This window comes from Pelobates fuscus, chromosome 6 (genome assembly GCF_036172605.1).
Source record: "Pelobates fuscus isolate aPelFus1 chromosome 6, aPelFus1.pri, whole genome shotgun sequence".
Classification (NCBI taxonomy): Eukaryota; Metazoa; Chordata; class Amphibia; order Anura; family Pelobatidae; genus Pelobates; species Pelobates fuscus.
Genome location: NC_086322.1, coordinates 123,626,487 through 123,642,468, shown reverse-complemented (window position 1 = coordinate 123,642,468; position 15,982 = coordinate 123,626,487). Strand labels below are relative to the sequence as shown.

Sequence of the window (15,982 nt, the reverse complement as noted above, 5' to 3'; positions counted from 1 at the left end):
GTTTTGAAAACACAGACACAGTTGTTGGAACACTGCCATAGTCACAGTGCTACCCTTCTGGGCATGTGTGCTGACCTGCATAAACACTAACAGTTCTGGTCATTGAATTGTGTTAACCGGGCAGATTGTTTTACTATCCCACTGATAGAGTCATGACAGTTACTAAGTCATAGGTGCTGAAGCAGATATATTACTAAAAGTCCTGGCAGCAGTGTTTGATAACACAAATTTCCTATGCCTTGAGAATGAACATTGGCAATTAAACATCTATTTAATGTTTTATGGATTTTGACAGAAAATTTAGTATTATAGTTCTGTATGTAATATAAAGAAACTTATTCTATAATGATGAATCAAAACAAAACCATTACGTCACCACCTGAGAGGGCAGAACGTGGCAGAACATTCAAAAGATTTAAACTTAAAACCTTAATTGTAATGGGAATTTTAGCAACTCAAGTAATTAAGAAGTAATATTTAGCAATTCATTTGTCACTTATTTTAAAGATGAAAAAAATGCAAACAATATTTAAAAATAAATATGGCTGACCTATAGTATAAATTACTTATAACCAAGAATTGTTTCTTTTTTGTCATGTAAAATAAATGCATCCGTGTATTTGGTATAATAATAAAAAATAATAATTAGCAATAATTACATAAATGGAATAATTAGACAACAGAATATGATAAATGTATACGGAGCGTGCCAATAAAAACACTTTACATCAGTTGGACAAACATATGTTTTTAAACATTATAGGTCTGCAATAAAGACCATAAATACTGCTGCTCATTGTAGTGTAGGCATTGTGAATTGGTATGATGTACACTCCAGGCAATTATCTTTAATTAATATAATTGCATGGTTATTCATTAAAGGAGCACTATACAGTCAGGAGCACAAACATGTATTCCTGACCCTATAGTGTTAAAACCACTATCTAGCCCCCTTGTCCCCCTTTGCCTCCCTAAAGATAGTAAAATCTTACTTCAAGTCTGAAGCTGCTGCCTCTGCCTGTGATCTTCCTCTGTCCTCTGACATCATCTGAAGTGGTGGCCTGATCCAATCACAATGCTTCCCCATAGGATTGGCTAAGACTGATAAAGAGGCAGATCAGGGGCAGAGCCAGCGCAATTCAAACACAGCCCTGGCCAAACAGCATCTCCTCATAGAGATGAATTGAATCAATGAATCTCTATGAGGAAAATCCACTGTCTGCATGCAGAGGAAGGAGATACTGAATGTTTGGATGCATTTTAGGCAGCCATGTACCAGGAAGGATCTCTAACAGCCATCTGAGGAGTGGCCAGTGAAGTTATTACTAGGCTGTAATGTAAACACTGCATTTTCTCTGAAAATATAGTGTTTACAGCAAAAAGCCTCAAGGTAATGATTCAACTCACCAGAACAAATTCAATAAGCTGTAGTTGTTCTGGTGACTATAGTGTCCCTTTAATGAAAAATGTTAGTGAATTTCAAATCCAATGGCAAAGTAGCCGAACTGGAACCATAGCTGATTGAATTTTTCCAGTTTGCTTATTTTGACCTTAAATTTTTAATTATTTTTGAATTCACTTTGAATTCTCACTCAGTAGTGAATAATACTGTAGGAGGTTTTGGCAAAAAGCTAGTGAATATATATGTATTTCATTAATTTTATATTAAACTGTGTTGGCATAATTTACATAACTTTTGAAAATTAGAAATCGTTTTCATGTCGACTCTAGTTCTTTCATTTTAAATAAGATAAACTGAAATTTAGTGCTTAAACTTCAAAAGCAATTACAGTGAAGATACAGTACAGTTATATCTAGTGAAATATAATTATCTTCTTTTTATATTTTGTTCATTGTTGGCATCTTCTTTACCTAAACAATCACTTTGATTGGAGTTGATAGCTACTATTGATGACTTGTGATTCATTCAGCAATTTACAAACACCTGCTTTTCTTTCTCTATCAATGTTAATCAATAAAACTGTTAAGCATTCAAAGGTGCTCTTGCATATCTCATTCATGTATTTCTTGGGCTGTTCATGTATGTCCTTAAATAAGGTGCCATCTTTCCCACTAACATTACACATGGTCTAGCAAGACTGCAGAACAGAATACATTCATGTTATCTTATTCCGTTAGACAGCATGCACTATAGAAGTGTGTTTTTAATATTTTTGTCTATTAAATTATGTTTGACAGATATTTTGGGAATTTGCAGCTCACACAGTAGCATATACTAGACTTAGGATCTGCTGATGCTTACAGAAATAATTTAACTGGTAGTGCCAGATATCTCCAACATTCTCCTCTACAATTCATCGATATGCATCTGTGACATAACAGTATTTAATAAAGATACATTGGTAGATTGGAATATATTTGCTACCAATGGCCATATAAAGCTAATTGTTTTTCTTTAAATAGTTGAATTTTTTGTAAAATGTATTGTGCAGGTCTTAAACATTCTCACTGGGATATTACTGGGCATGCATATAAGGAGGTCAATGCCATTGCCACAGCTCATACCAAGAGCAGCTATTGGGAGTTACAAAAGAAATGATAGCACAACTGTTTATGACCATATCAGCATAGATTTTAACGTATGTATAAAATAAATATTTATTTTCAGATTATTTATGGACATTTCTTCTGTGTATATTTTTGTAGTAGATACTGCAAGTGACAGGTATGTTTTAAAATAGACAAGTTACCTATTAAATCTGTGGATGATAAGGCCACGTTCATATAGTAATTCATCTATATTTGAACCAGTGCATTTGCTGCCATAGGTCCATGGTGCTTCCACCTCTGTATCAGTGGGAGCCCGTTTATCTGCTTACCCCCAGATGTTATAATTTTCACTGCCTGTTGAAGCAGGCGCATGCACACCAGAATCAGCAATGTGTTTAGGTATTTGTATATACAAGGAAATGTATGCAATATGTCATATTATACTTTAAATAGTTTAGCATTTTCAAATTTGCTATTCATCTGCCCAGAAAAAAATAAAAAATAAAGAATTAAATGGAACTGTTAGGTGAGCAAACACATTTACTTTAGCATGTTAACCCCAAGTGAAAATATGAGTAAGTTCATCTTCAGGTAGGTTACACTAGAAAATCATCTGGCCAAATTGCTAGTAAATGTATGAAATAAAATCTGCTACTGAAACTTCTTTTTATAACTTGTGAAATGAGTGGCTCAATCTAACGTTCACTTTGCATTCCAGCATGGGTCATGTATGGGAATCATAATTAAAGGTTAACCCTTTAGTGCCAAAAGACTGCAACTCCTCTGCCCCTATTCATGCATTAAGGGGTTATGCTTTCTTGGATTAACCTTTTACGGCCAGGAGACTTTAATTCTTCTGTTAACTCCTACAGGGCAAGAGGGCTAGTAGATCGTTTTTCCTTTCAACTCATCTTTTAAGACTGTGCATGACTTGGTCCTCTTAGTTATATTAGATTATACCACCACCCAATAGGACACTCTGTGACAGAAGTGGGAGAAACCAGTAATTAGGTTCCAACCCAGCATTTTATGTGGTCTAATGGATAAATGCTTTTATTTAATCATTTATTTATGCATTTGTTATTGATAAGCTGATAATCCTTTAGTGTGAAAGAGCTGATCAGATATCTCTAATTATATGCTGTGGTATCACAGGTTAAAGCATGCACTCATTTATTCATTTTAATTTCCTGTTCAATGCTATAGGAGGTTAGCAGCAAAACACACTGCTGTGGCACCGAAAGAGTTCATTAGACTGGCATCATTCACCGTGACAGACCTTACACATAGCCTATGAAACTGCAGCATCATTTAGTAAGTGTAAAATAGCATTGGAGTTGCCATGGTTTCATATGGAGTGACATAATTATGCCCATTAATAAATAGCATTTTTGGTATAACTTTGCTGTGACACAAAACTAAATAATAGCAAAAAATAAATAGCCTCCTATATTTTATATTTCACTGTTTAATGCAACTATATAACTTTCAAATATGCCTGAGCGTTAGTGGTTACTTTTTGAGATTCAAAAATGAGAAATAATTTCTAAAAAGCTGGAACACAGAATTTGATTCTGTAATTCAACTATTGTAATCAGTGGTTTAATGTCAAGGGCATAAAGATACTTTATCATTCTATATTTTCAGTCATCAGGCGCTGTAATAAAAATCATTCTGCAGATATTTTATTTTTATGGTGTATGACTTTTGCGCCAGATAGTTTTACCTATACCTCTTCATTTATATACTTCTTTTTTACCCTTTATTGACTCTCTGAATGTTCAAATCAGCTTTCTAGAGAAAAGCCATTTTTTTCTATTATATTATTTCAGCTCTGCTAATTTTTCAATCTTACACCTCTGTCATTCAAATTTTTTTTCAGATTGCCATTTTTTTTCTTTTTGTATTAACTCAACTCAACTGTAAAATAGGAAAAACTGAAAATGTTTCTTTTCCAAACTTTATCATTAACGTCTAATCCCTTCAAATCCTTCATACTGGTTTCATCTTCTAATCTTCTCTATACCAAAAAAAAAAAAAAAAAATGTACTAATATTTGTACAAAATCTGATACATCATTCCCAGACCAAGAATAAAATATTATCTATGTATCTTTTAAATATAAACAGATAGGCAAATGCATTTATTCACAATAAATACTTACATTTTTAAAATGTCTTTTTTTTACTAAAGAAATAAACTTTTCTAATTACATTTCAAGTGTTTGAAAAAGGAACTAGATACATATTAGCATTTTCAATAAATATACTATTATTTTGTAGTGCCTTTTTTTTGTTTTCATTCTATTTTAATACAAATCATGTTAACATATGAAACAATATCATACTTTGTAGATTGCATGGAAAAAACAATCCTTAAATTAAATGTTTTAGAAACAGAAGCTTAGTATGGTTATCAGTAAATAATAGTTCCACCTAAGTCCACATAATGGTGGAAATAATCTGTAGTCAGGTTTATAAGCCTGTTGCCAGGTTTTTAAGCAGAATGTGCAATATGCTTGGTTATACTCTTATTATGATATTTTACAATATATAGAATTTGCATAAAGACACAGGTCAGCAGTCCCCAAAAAATACCCAAACATATTTCTTAAAGAAACACTCCACTACCCAAATAAATACAAATAAAAAATAAAAATCACTGTATAGTAGATATACCCCCATAGTAGATAAACCCCATAAACTTGCATTTTTGTTGTTTGAAGCCATTGCAAGCCCTCTCCTAACACAGCCCAGGATTGGATGTCCAATCACAGACTTCTCATTGCAGTTCAAGATAAATCTTTTCAAGGCAGGTGCTCTTGAGTTTAGCTCCATTGAACTAAACAATCAGGAAGTAACAAGGACGGTTGCCTGACTAACAACCAGGGGCAGTGTAACAAGGTTAATTTAAATAGGTGCCAATTTATATTGAAATCTGCACTTTTAGTAAAATGAAAAAAGAGGACACACTCTTCACACATCAAGCAATTCTGCAAGCTGAAGTGCTTCAATGGTCTTGAGTGTCCCTTTAAGATCAAATAAAATAAGACATGTATTTTCTATCTTCTTTACTAGTGATGTACCGAACTGTTCGCTGGCGAATAGTTCCTGGCGAACATAGCGTGTTCGCGTTCGCCACGGCAGGCGAACACATGCGCGGTTTGATCCGCCCCTATTTGTCATCATTGAGTAAACTTTGACCCTGTGCCTCACGGTCAGCAGACACATTCCAGCAACTTAGCAGCAGACCCTCCCTTCCAGACCCTCCCACCTCCTGTACAGCATCCATTTTAGATTCATTCTGAAGCTGCATTCTTAGATAGAGGAGGGAAAGTGTAGCTGCTGCTCATTTGATAGGGAAATTGATAGCTAGGCTAGGGTATTCAGTGTCCACTACAGTCCTGAAGGACTCATCTGATCTCTGCTGTAAGGACAGCACCCCAAAAAGCCCTTTTTAGGGCTAGAACATCAGTCTGCTTTTTCTTTTTTTTTTCTGTGTAATGTAATTGCAGTTGCCTGCCTGCCAGCTTATGTGTCAGGCTCACAGTGGATACTGTGCCCACTTGCCCAGTGCCAACACTCATATCTGGTGTCACAATAGCTTAAGCTTGCATTTAAAAACAAAACATTTTTTTTCCATGTAATACATTAATTAGCAGTTAGTTGTCTGCCAGCTTCTGTGTCAGGCTCACAGTGGATACTGTGCCCACTTGCCCAGTGCCACCACTCATATCTGGTGTCACAATAGCTTAAGCTTGCATTTAAAAACATTTTTTTTTCACTGTAATAGATTGAATATCAGTTAGTTGTCTGCCAGCTTCTGTGTCAGGCTCGCAGTGGATACTGTGCTCACTTGCCCAGTGCCACCACGCATATCTGGTGTCACAATAGCTTAAGCTTGCATTTAAAAACACATATTTTTTCACTGTAATAGATTGAATAGCAGTTAGTTGTCTGCCAGCTTCTGTGTCAGGCTCACAGTTGATACTGTGCCCACTTGCCCAGTGCCACCACTCATATCTGGTGTCACAATAGCTTAAGCTTGCATTTAAAAACAAAAATTTTTTTTCACTGTAATAGATTGAATAGCAGTTAGTTGTCTGCCAGCTTCTGTGTCAGGCTCACAGTGGATACTGTGCCCACTTGCCCAGTGCCACCACGCATATCTGGTGTCACAATAGCTTAGGCTTGCATTTAAAAACATTTTTTTTCACTGTAATAGATTGAATAGCAGTTAGTTGTCTGCCAGCTTCTGTGTCAGGCTCACAGTGGATACTGTGCCCACTTGCCCAGTGCCACCACGCATATCTGGTGTCACAATAGCTTAGGCTTGCATTTAAAAACATTTTTTTTCACTGTAATAGATTGAATAGCAGTTAGTTGTCTGCCAGCTTCTGTGTCAGGCTCACAGTGGATACTGTGCCCACTTGCCCAGTGCCACCACTCATATCTGGTGTCACAATAGCTTAAGCTTGCATTTAAAAACTATTTTTTTTCACTGTAATAGATTGAATAGCAGTTAGTTGTCTGCCAGCTTCTGTGTCAGGCTCACAGTGGATACTGTGCCCACTTGCCCAGTGCCACCACTCATATCTGGTGTCACAATAGCGTAAGCTTGCATTTAAAAACAAAAACATTTTTTTCACTGTTATAGATTGAATAGCAGTTAGTTGTCTGCCAGCTTCTGTGTCAGGCTCACAGTGGATACTGTGCCCACTTGCCCAGTGCCACCACTCATATCTGGTGTCCCAATAGCTTGCATTTAAAAAAACCTAAACCTTTTGGACTGTAATATAATAGCAGTCAGTTTCCTTCACGAGTGTGCGTTTCAGGGCCTGCCAGGGCACAATGTCACACCAGTGCAACTCATATCTGGTGTAACAGTATAGCAGTTAGTTGTCTGCCAGCATGTGTGTCAGGCTCACAGCGTATACTGTGCCCACTTGCCCAGTGCCATCACTCATATCTGGTGTCACAATAGCTTGCATTTAACAAAAAAAAACTTTTTGGACTGTAATATAATAGCAGTCAGTTTCCTTCACGAGTTTCAGGGCCTACCAGTGCCACTCATATCTGTTGTCACAGTAGCTTGCACGCATAGTACCAGTAATCGAAAAAAAAATGACAGGCAGAGGCAGGCCACCCCGCAGGGGCCGTCATGGTCGTGGTGCTGTGATTCCCTTTGGCCCTAGAATAATGCCCAGTGTTCAGTGGCCATGTACCCTGAACTTGAAAAGTTCTGAGGACATAGTTGACTGGCTAACACAGGACACCCAATCTTCTACAGCTTCCGCTCGGAACCTTCAAGCACTATCCTCCTCCAGCTTAGCTCCGGGCACCTCTCAAGTTACCACTCGCCCGCCTGCCGCCACCACCAACACTAGCACCACAGCCACTTCACTTGATCTGTCAGAGGAGTTATTTACACATCAGTTGGAAGAAATGAGTGATGCGCAACCATTATTGCCAGAGGATGTAGATAACAGGGATGCTGAGTTGTCAGATACAAGTGAAGCGGTTGATGATGACGATGACATCTGTGGATGTCACGTGGGTGCCTGCTAGAAGAGAAGAAGAACAGGGGGAAAGTTCAGATGGGGAGACAGAGAGGAGGAGGAGGAGACGAGTTGGAAGCAGGGGGAGGTTGTCGCAAGAATCTAGTGGCACAGTCAGACAGCATGCATCGGCACCCGGGGTCAGCCCGACAGCACGCCAATCAACGCATGCTGTTGCCACCACCAGAATGCCGTCATTACAGAGCTCAGCAGTGTGGCATTTTTTTTGTGTGTCTGCCTCTGACAACGATGCCATTTGCAACCTGTGCCAAAAGAAACTGAGTCGTGGGAAGTCCAACACCCATCTAGGTACAACTGCTTTGCGAAGGCACATGATCACACATCACAAACACCTATGACCAATGGGATCAACACATGAGTACAAGCAGCACACAAACTCAAAGCCGCCAGCCTCCTCCTGGTCCAGCATCTTCAGCCACGTTAACCACTGCTGTCCTCCTTGCCCCCTCTCAACCATCCGCCCCTCCGTCTCTCTCCTTGAGCAGTTCCTGCTCATCTGCCCACAGTCAGGTGTCTGTCAAGGACATGTTTGAGCGTAAGAAGCCAATGTCAGAAAGTCACCCCCTTGCCCAGCGTCTGACAGCTGGCTTTTACCATACAATCTGGTGGAGTCTGAGGTGTTCAAAAATTTGTAGCTATTGGGACACAGCAGTGGAAGGTACCCGGACTAAATTTCTTTTCACAAAAGGCAATCCTCAACCTGTACTTGATTGTGCAAAAGGAAGTAATGGCATGTCTGGCACACAGTGTTGGGGCAAGGGTCCATCTGACCACTGATACCTGGTCTTCAAAGCATGGTCAGGGCAGGTATATCACCTACACTGCGCATTGGGCAAACCTGCTGACGGCTGCCAAGCATGGAATGCGTGGCTCTGCAGAGGAGTTGGTGACACCGCCACGACTTGCAGGCAGGCCTGCTGCCACCTCCTCTACTCTTCCTACTCCATCCTCTTTCATAACCTCCTCGGCTGAGTCCTCTTCTGCTGCTGCATCTTGCTCCACATCAACGGCACCCCCCAGCTCCCCAGGTACTATTCCACATCCCGGATATGGCAGTGTCACGCCGTCTTGGGTTTGACTTGCTTGAAAGCAGAGAGTCACACCGGACCAGCACTCCTGTCCACCCTGAACGCACAGGTGGAAAAGCGGCTGACTCCACAAGAACTGGAGATTGGCAAAGTGGTTTGTGACAACGTAAGAAATTTGTTGGCGGCATTGAATTTGGGAAAGTTGACACATGTGCCATGCATGGCACATGTGTGAATCTGATCGTACAATGCTTTGTGCATAAGTACCCAGGCTTACAGGACGTCCTGAAGCAGGCCAGGATCGGCTTGGGGATGTCCGGAGGAGTACTCACAGATCACTGTTCAAGGTCTGTTTGTCTGGATAACGCATCAGCATTGCCATTTTGCTTCCCAGGGCGATAGTAACCTGTAAAGTCAAAAGGCTGTAGCGCCAAACTCCAGCGCAAAAGCCTGGCATTGTCTCCTGAAACCCTGTTCAGCCACACCAACAGGTTATGATCTGTGAGTAAGGTAAACGGTTGTCCATACAAGTAAGGTTGCAGCTTTTTGAGGGCCCACACCACCGCCAGGCACTCCTTTTCAATGGCAGTGTATCTACTTCCCTGGGCAAAAGTTTCTGTCTTAGATAAGCCTTGGTTTGCTCGCCGCCATCTGCTCCGACTTGGCTCAGTATTGCTCCCAATGCAAACATAGAAGCATCTGTATGGACGAGAAAGCGTTTAGTTGGATCAGGAGCAGAAAGTACAGGTGATTTAATGAGCGCCGTCTTGAGCTGTTGGAAGGCCTATTCACACTTTGGGGCCCATACTTGGGGAGGTTTTTACGTGTTCAATGCGTGAGAGGTTTAGCTAGGGTGCTGTAATTAGCTACAAATTTCCTGTAGTATCCTGCGGTACACAGGAATGCGAGGACCTGGGTTTTAGTGCGGGGGGTTGGCCACTTGGCGACTGCCTCTATTTTAGCGGGTTCTGGTTTCTGTAGCAGGCTCCCGACTCTGTGCCCTAAGTATTGAACTTCTGCCATTCCTATATGGCACTTACTGGGCTTTAGGGTCAGTCCGGCCTCCCTAATCCGGTCTAGCACGGCTCCTATGTGGGTCAGGTGTTCGGGCCAGGAGAAACTAAAAATGGCTATATCATCCAAGTAGGCACAGGCATACTCCTGAAACCCATCCAGTAGCCGATCTACCATCCTCTGAAAGTTAGCCGGGGCATTCTTCATCCCGAATGGCATGACCTTAAACTGATACAGGCCAAACGGGGTGACAAATGCCGACTTGTGGATGGTGTCCTCGGCTAATGGAATTTGCCAGTACCCCTTGCACAGATCTATTGCGGTGAGGTACTGGCCTCTGGCCATTTTGTCTAGGAGCTCATCTATCCGGGGCATAGGGTAGGCATCTGAGGTTGTTTTATCGTTTAGCCTCCGGTAGTCTACACAGAAACGGGTCGTGCAGTCCCGTTTCGGTACTAGTACTACCGGGGAGGCCAAGGGGCTGTCAGAGTGTTCTATAACCCCTAGCTGCATCATTTCCTCAATTTCTTTCCGCATATTTTCTTTATCTGCTTCAGGTATGCGATAGGCGGTTTGGCGAAGGGGGGTCTGGTCTAGGGTTTCAACTATGTGAGTTGTTAACGGAGTGTACCCAGGTAGGTTGGAAAACGTGGCACCCTTGTCCTGGATTAGTCTTTGGACCTGGGTTCGCTCCTGGGGGTCTAACCGTTCTCCTAACTGTACTTCTCCCAGGTCTACGCTCTGGCCCTCTTGGTCTAGGAGATCTGGGAGTGGCAAATTATCATAATCTTCAGTGGCAGGTGCACAGATCACGGTTACCTCTTCCGTGCGCTCGTGGTATGGCTTGAGCATGTTCACATGGAGCATGCGCTTGCCTCCCGTGCCTGTGACTGCACCGATCACAAAGGTGGTATCACAAACCTGCTCTACCACCTTGTATGGGCCCTGCCAGGAAGCTTGTCCTTGTGGACAGTGTCAATCCATATCTGCCAAGTAACCCTATGTAGGGGGAACAGTCCCTATTCTGCTCTGTGTCAGTGTGTATCAGGGTCCCTGAGGACAGGTGTCAATCCATATCTGCCAAGTGACCCTATGTAGGAGGAACAGTCCCTATTCTGCTCTGTGTCAGTGTGTATCAGGGTCCCTGAGGACAGGTGTCAATCCATATCTGCCAAGTGACCCTATGTAGGGGGAACAGTCCCTATTCTGCTCTATGTCAGTGTGTATCAGGGATCATTAGGATAGGTGTCATTCCATATCTGCCAAGTGACTCTATGTAGGGGGAACAGTCCCTATTCTGCTCTGTGTCAATGTGTATCAGGGATCATTAGGATAGGTGTCAATCCATATCTGCCAAGTGACCCTATGTAGGGGGAACAGTCCCTATTCTGCTCTGTGTCAGTGTCTATCATGATCTCTGAGGACAGGTGTCAATCCATATCTGCCAAGTGACCCTATGTAGGGGGAACAGTCTCTATTCTACTCTGTGTCAGTGTGTATCAGGGACTCTGAGGACAGGTGTCAATACATATCTGCCAAGTGACCCTATGTAGGGGGAACAGTCTCTATTCTGCTCTGTGTCAGTGTGTATCATGATCTCTGAGGACAGGTGTCAATCCATATCTGCCAAGTGACCCTATGTAGGGGGAACAGTCTCTATACTACTCTATGTCAGTGCGTATCATGGTCTCTGAGGACAGGTGTCAATCCATATCTGCCAAGTGACCCTATGTAGGGGGAACATTCTCTATTCTGCTCTGTGTCACTGTGTATCATGATCTCTGAGGACAGGTGTCAATCCATATCTGCCAAGTGACCTTATGTAGGGGGAACAGTCTCTATTATACTCTGTGTCAGTGTGTATCATGGTCTCTAAGGACAGGTGTCAATCCATATCTGCCAAGTGACCCTATGTAGGGGGAACAGTCTCTATACTACTCTATGTCAGTGCGTATCATGGTCTCTGAGGACAGGTGTCAATCCATATCTGCCAAGTGACCCTATGTAGGGGGAACAGTCTCTATTCTGCTCTGTGTCAGTGTGTATCATGATCTCTGAGGACAGGTGTCAATCCATATCTGCCAATTGACCCTATGTAGGGGGAACAGTCTCTATTCTGCTCTGTGTCACTGTGTATCATGATCTCTGAGGACAGGTGTCAATCCATATCTGCCAAGTGACCCTATGTAGGGGGAACAGTCTCTATTATACTCTGTGTCAGTGTGTATCATGGTCTCTAAGGACAGGTGTCAATCCATATCTGCCAAGTGACCCTATGTAGGGGGAACAGTCTCTATTCTGCTCTGTGTCAGTGTGTATCATGGTCTCTGAGGACAGGTGTCAATCCATATCTGCCAAGTGACCCTATGTAGGAGGAACAGTCTATATTCTGCTCTTTGTCAGTGTGTATCATGGTCTCTGAGGACAGGTGTCAATCCATATCTGCCAAGTGACCCTATGTAGGGGGAACAGTCCCTATTCTGCTCTGTGTCAGTGTGTATCAGGGATCCTTAGGATAGGTGTCAATCCATATCTGCCAAGTGACCCTATGTAGGGGGAACAGTCCCTATTCTGCTCTGTGTCAGTGTGTATCAGGGTCTCTGAGTACAGGTGTCAATCCATATGTCAAGGTGTCAATATGTCAGGTGTCAATCCATATCCATTGTGATTTAGGAATGTTAGGTGATTTATGCCCTTTATGGATTAAAACCAGACTCTGCATCAACTGTGTAATTTTCCATGGGAGTTTTGCCATGGATCCCCCTCTGGCATGCTACAGTCCAGATGTTAGTCCCCTTGAAACAACTTTTCCATCACTTTTGTGGCCAGAAAGAGTCCCTGTGGGTTTTAAAATTCGCCTGCCCATTGAAGTCAATGGCGGTTCGCCCGGTTTGTTGGTTCGCGAACGTTTGCGGAAGTTCCCGTTCGCCGTTCGCAAACCGAAAATTTTGTGTTCGCGACATCACTATTCTTTACATTATGTTTATTAAAATTTTAAGAATATATTACAGCAAATGACGAATGCAAATAAAAATCATTCAACTTGACAGACCTTACACATAGCCTATGAAACTGCAGCATCATTTAGTAAGTAAAAAATAGCATTGGAGTTGCCATGGTTTCCTATGGAGTGACATAATTATGCCCATTAATAAATAGCATTTTTGGTATAACTTTGCTGTGACACAAAACTAAATAAATAGCAAAAAATAAATATCAGCCTCCTATATTTTATATTTCACTGTTTAATGCAACTATATAACTTTCAAATATGCCTGAGCATTAGTGGTTACTTTTTGAGATTCAAAAATGAGAAATCATTTCTAAAAAGCTGGAACACAGAATTTGATTCTGTAATTCAACTATTGTAATCAGTGGTTTAATGTCAAGGGCATAAAGATACGTTATCATTCTATATATTCAGTCATCAGGTTAACATATGAAACAATATCATTGAATGCCAAAAGAAGTATATAGCAAGTTAACTTACATACAAAAATTTTAAAACAAAATAAGGCACATAAGTGTAAAGTGCAAAACTAGCACATTGGTAGCTGTATTGAATTTAAAGAGAGGAGACTGAAAAGATAAAGTGAATCCTAAGAGAATGGACTGAAGGCCAGTTTATGGTTCAAAAGGTGTGAATTAGTAAACTAATCTCTCACTCCCAATAAAAAGGACTAAATCCTTCAAATTCCAAGAGAGTTCCTTGACTGCATGAGAAGGCCCTTAGGTGTTCTACCATGCACTGACAGGGAATCAATGAAACAATATAAGGTATGCTTAGTAATATTTGTTGGGAAAAGGACAAAACTTCAGAAAAAAAGATACACAAGAGCTTAAGAAAGAATAGGGTTTTAACAGAAAATGATAATGCAAGGGAATATATAAGAGGAACTTATGAGGTCAATTGGGTTAAAGAGAGTGATTGATGAAGAGGAAGTGTCATTCGGTACTACTTTTGTCTCTGAGACGTGCTCTAAGTAAACACTTTAACTCAGCTACAGTAAGACTGTCTTTAGTATTAGGCATATTTTTGACGTTATCAGGTTTTGTTATTTAAGAACTGTTCTTGTAATCTCAGCCTCTATATACTTCTCTGTGAGTCCATCATCAATCTGTTTACAAATACTGTGGTAGCTTAACCCCTTAAGGACACATGACATGTGTGACATGTCATGATTCCCTTTTATTCCAGAAGTTTGGTCCTTAAGGGGTTAAATTATTATTACGGTCTGAGATTTGACCACCATATAAATTTAAGCCTATACAGTTGCAAGAAAAAGTATGTGAACCCTTTGGAATTATATGGATTTCTGCACAAATTGGTCATAAAATGTGATCTGGTCATCATCTAAGTCACAACAATAGACAATCACAGTCTGCTTAAACTAATAACACACAAAAAATGAAATGTTGCCATGTTTTTATTGAACACACCATGTAAACATTCACAGTGCAGGTGGAAAACGTATGTGAACCCTTGGATTTAATAACGGGTTGAACCTCCTTTGGCAGCAATAACTTCAACCAAACGTTTTCTGTAGTTGCAGATCAGATGTGCACAACGGTCAGGAGTAATTCTTGACCATTCCTCTTTACAGAACTGTTTCAGTTCAGCAATATTCTTGGGATGTCTGGTGTGAATCGCTTTCTTGAGGTCATGCCACAGCATCTCAATCGGGTTGAGGTCAGGACTCTGACTGGGCCACTTCAGAAGGTGTATTTTCTCCTGTTTAAGCCATTCTGTTGTTGATTTACTTCTATGCTTTGGGTCATTGTCCTGTTGCAACACCCATCTTCTGTTGAGCTTCAGCTGGTAGACAGATGGCCTTAAGTTCTCCTGCAAAATGGCTTAATAAACTTGGGAATTCATTTTTCCTACGATGATAGCAATCTGTCCAGTCCCTGAGGCAGCAAAGCAGCCCCAAACCATGATGCCCCCACCACCATACTTCACAGTTGGGATGAGGTTTTGATGTTGGTGTGCTGTGCCTCTTTTTCGCCACACATAGTGTTGTGTGTTTCTTCCAAACAACTCAACTTTGGTTTCATCTGTCCACAGAATATTTTGTCAGTACTGCATCCAGGAACATCCAGCTGTGGAACATCCAGGTGCTCTTGTGCAAACTGTAAACGTGCAGCAATGTTTATTTTGGACAGCAGTGGCTTCCTCTGTGGTATCCTCCCATGAAATCCATTCTTGTTTAGTGTTTTACGTATTGTAGATTCGCAAACAGGGATGTTAGCATTTGCCAGTGACTTTTGTAAGTCTTTAGTTGACACTCTAGGATTCTTCTTCACCTCATTGAGCAGTCTGCGCTGTGCTCTTGCAACCATCTTTACAGGACGGCCACTCCTTGGGAGAGTAGCAGCAGTGCTGAACTTTCTCCATTTATAGACAATTTGTCTTACCGTGGACTGATGAACAGCAAGGCTTTTGGAGATACTTTTATAACCCTTTCCAGCTTTATGCAAGTCAATACTTTTTAATCGTAGGTCTTCTGAGAGCTCTTTTGTGCGAGGCATCATTCACATCAGGCAATGCTTCTTGTGAAAAGCAAACACAAAAATGTGTTTGGTGTGTGTTTTTTATAGGGCAGGGCAGCTGTAACCAACACCTCCAATCTCAACTCATTGATTGGACTCCAGTTGGCTGACATATCACTCCAATTAGCTCTTGGAGATGTCATTAGTATAGGGGTTCACATACTTTTTCCACCTGCACTGTGAATGTTTACATGGTGTGTTCAATGAAAACATGGCAACATTTCATTCTTTGTGTGTTATTAGTGTAAGCAGACTGTGATTGTCTATTATTGTGACTTAGATGATGATCAGATCACATTTT

The 15,982-nt window shown here is 41.0% G+C and overlaps 1 protein-coding gene across 4 annotated transcripts in view; it reads right to left on the bottom strand.

Moving 5' to 3' along the window:
* The window catches only part of FSTL5 (follistatin like 5), a 1,067,859-nt gene that overhangs the window by 421,874 nt on the left and 630,003 nt on the right, over positions 1-15,982 (bottom strand). The gene's annotated exons all lie outside the window — the stretch shown is intronic.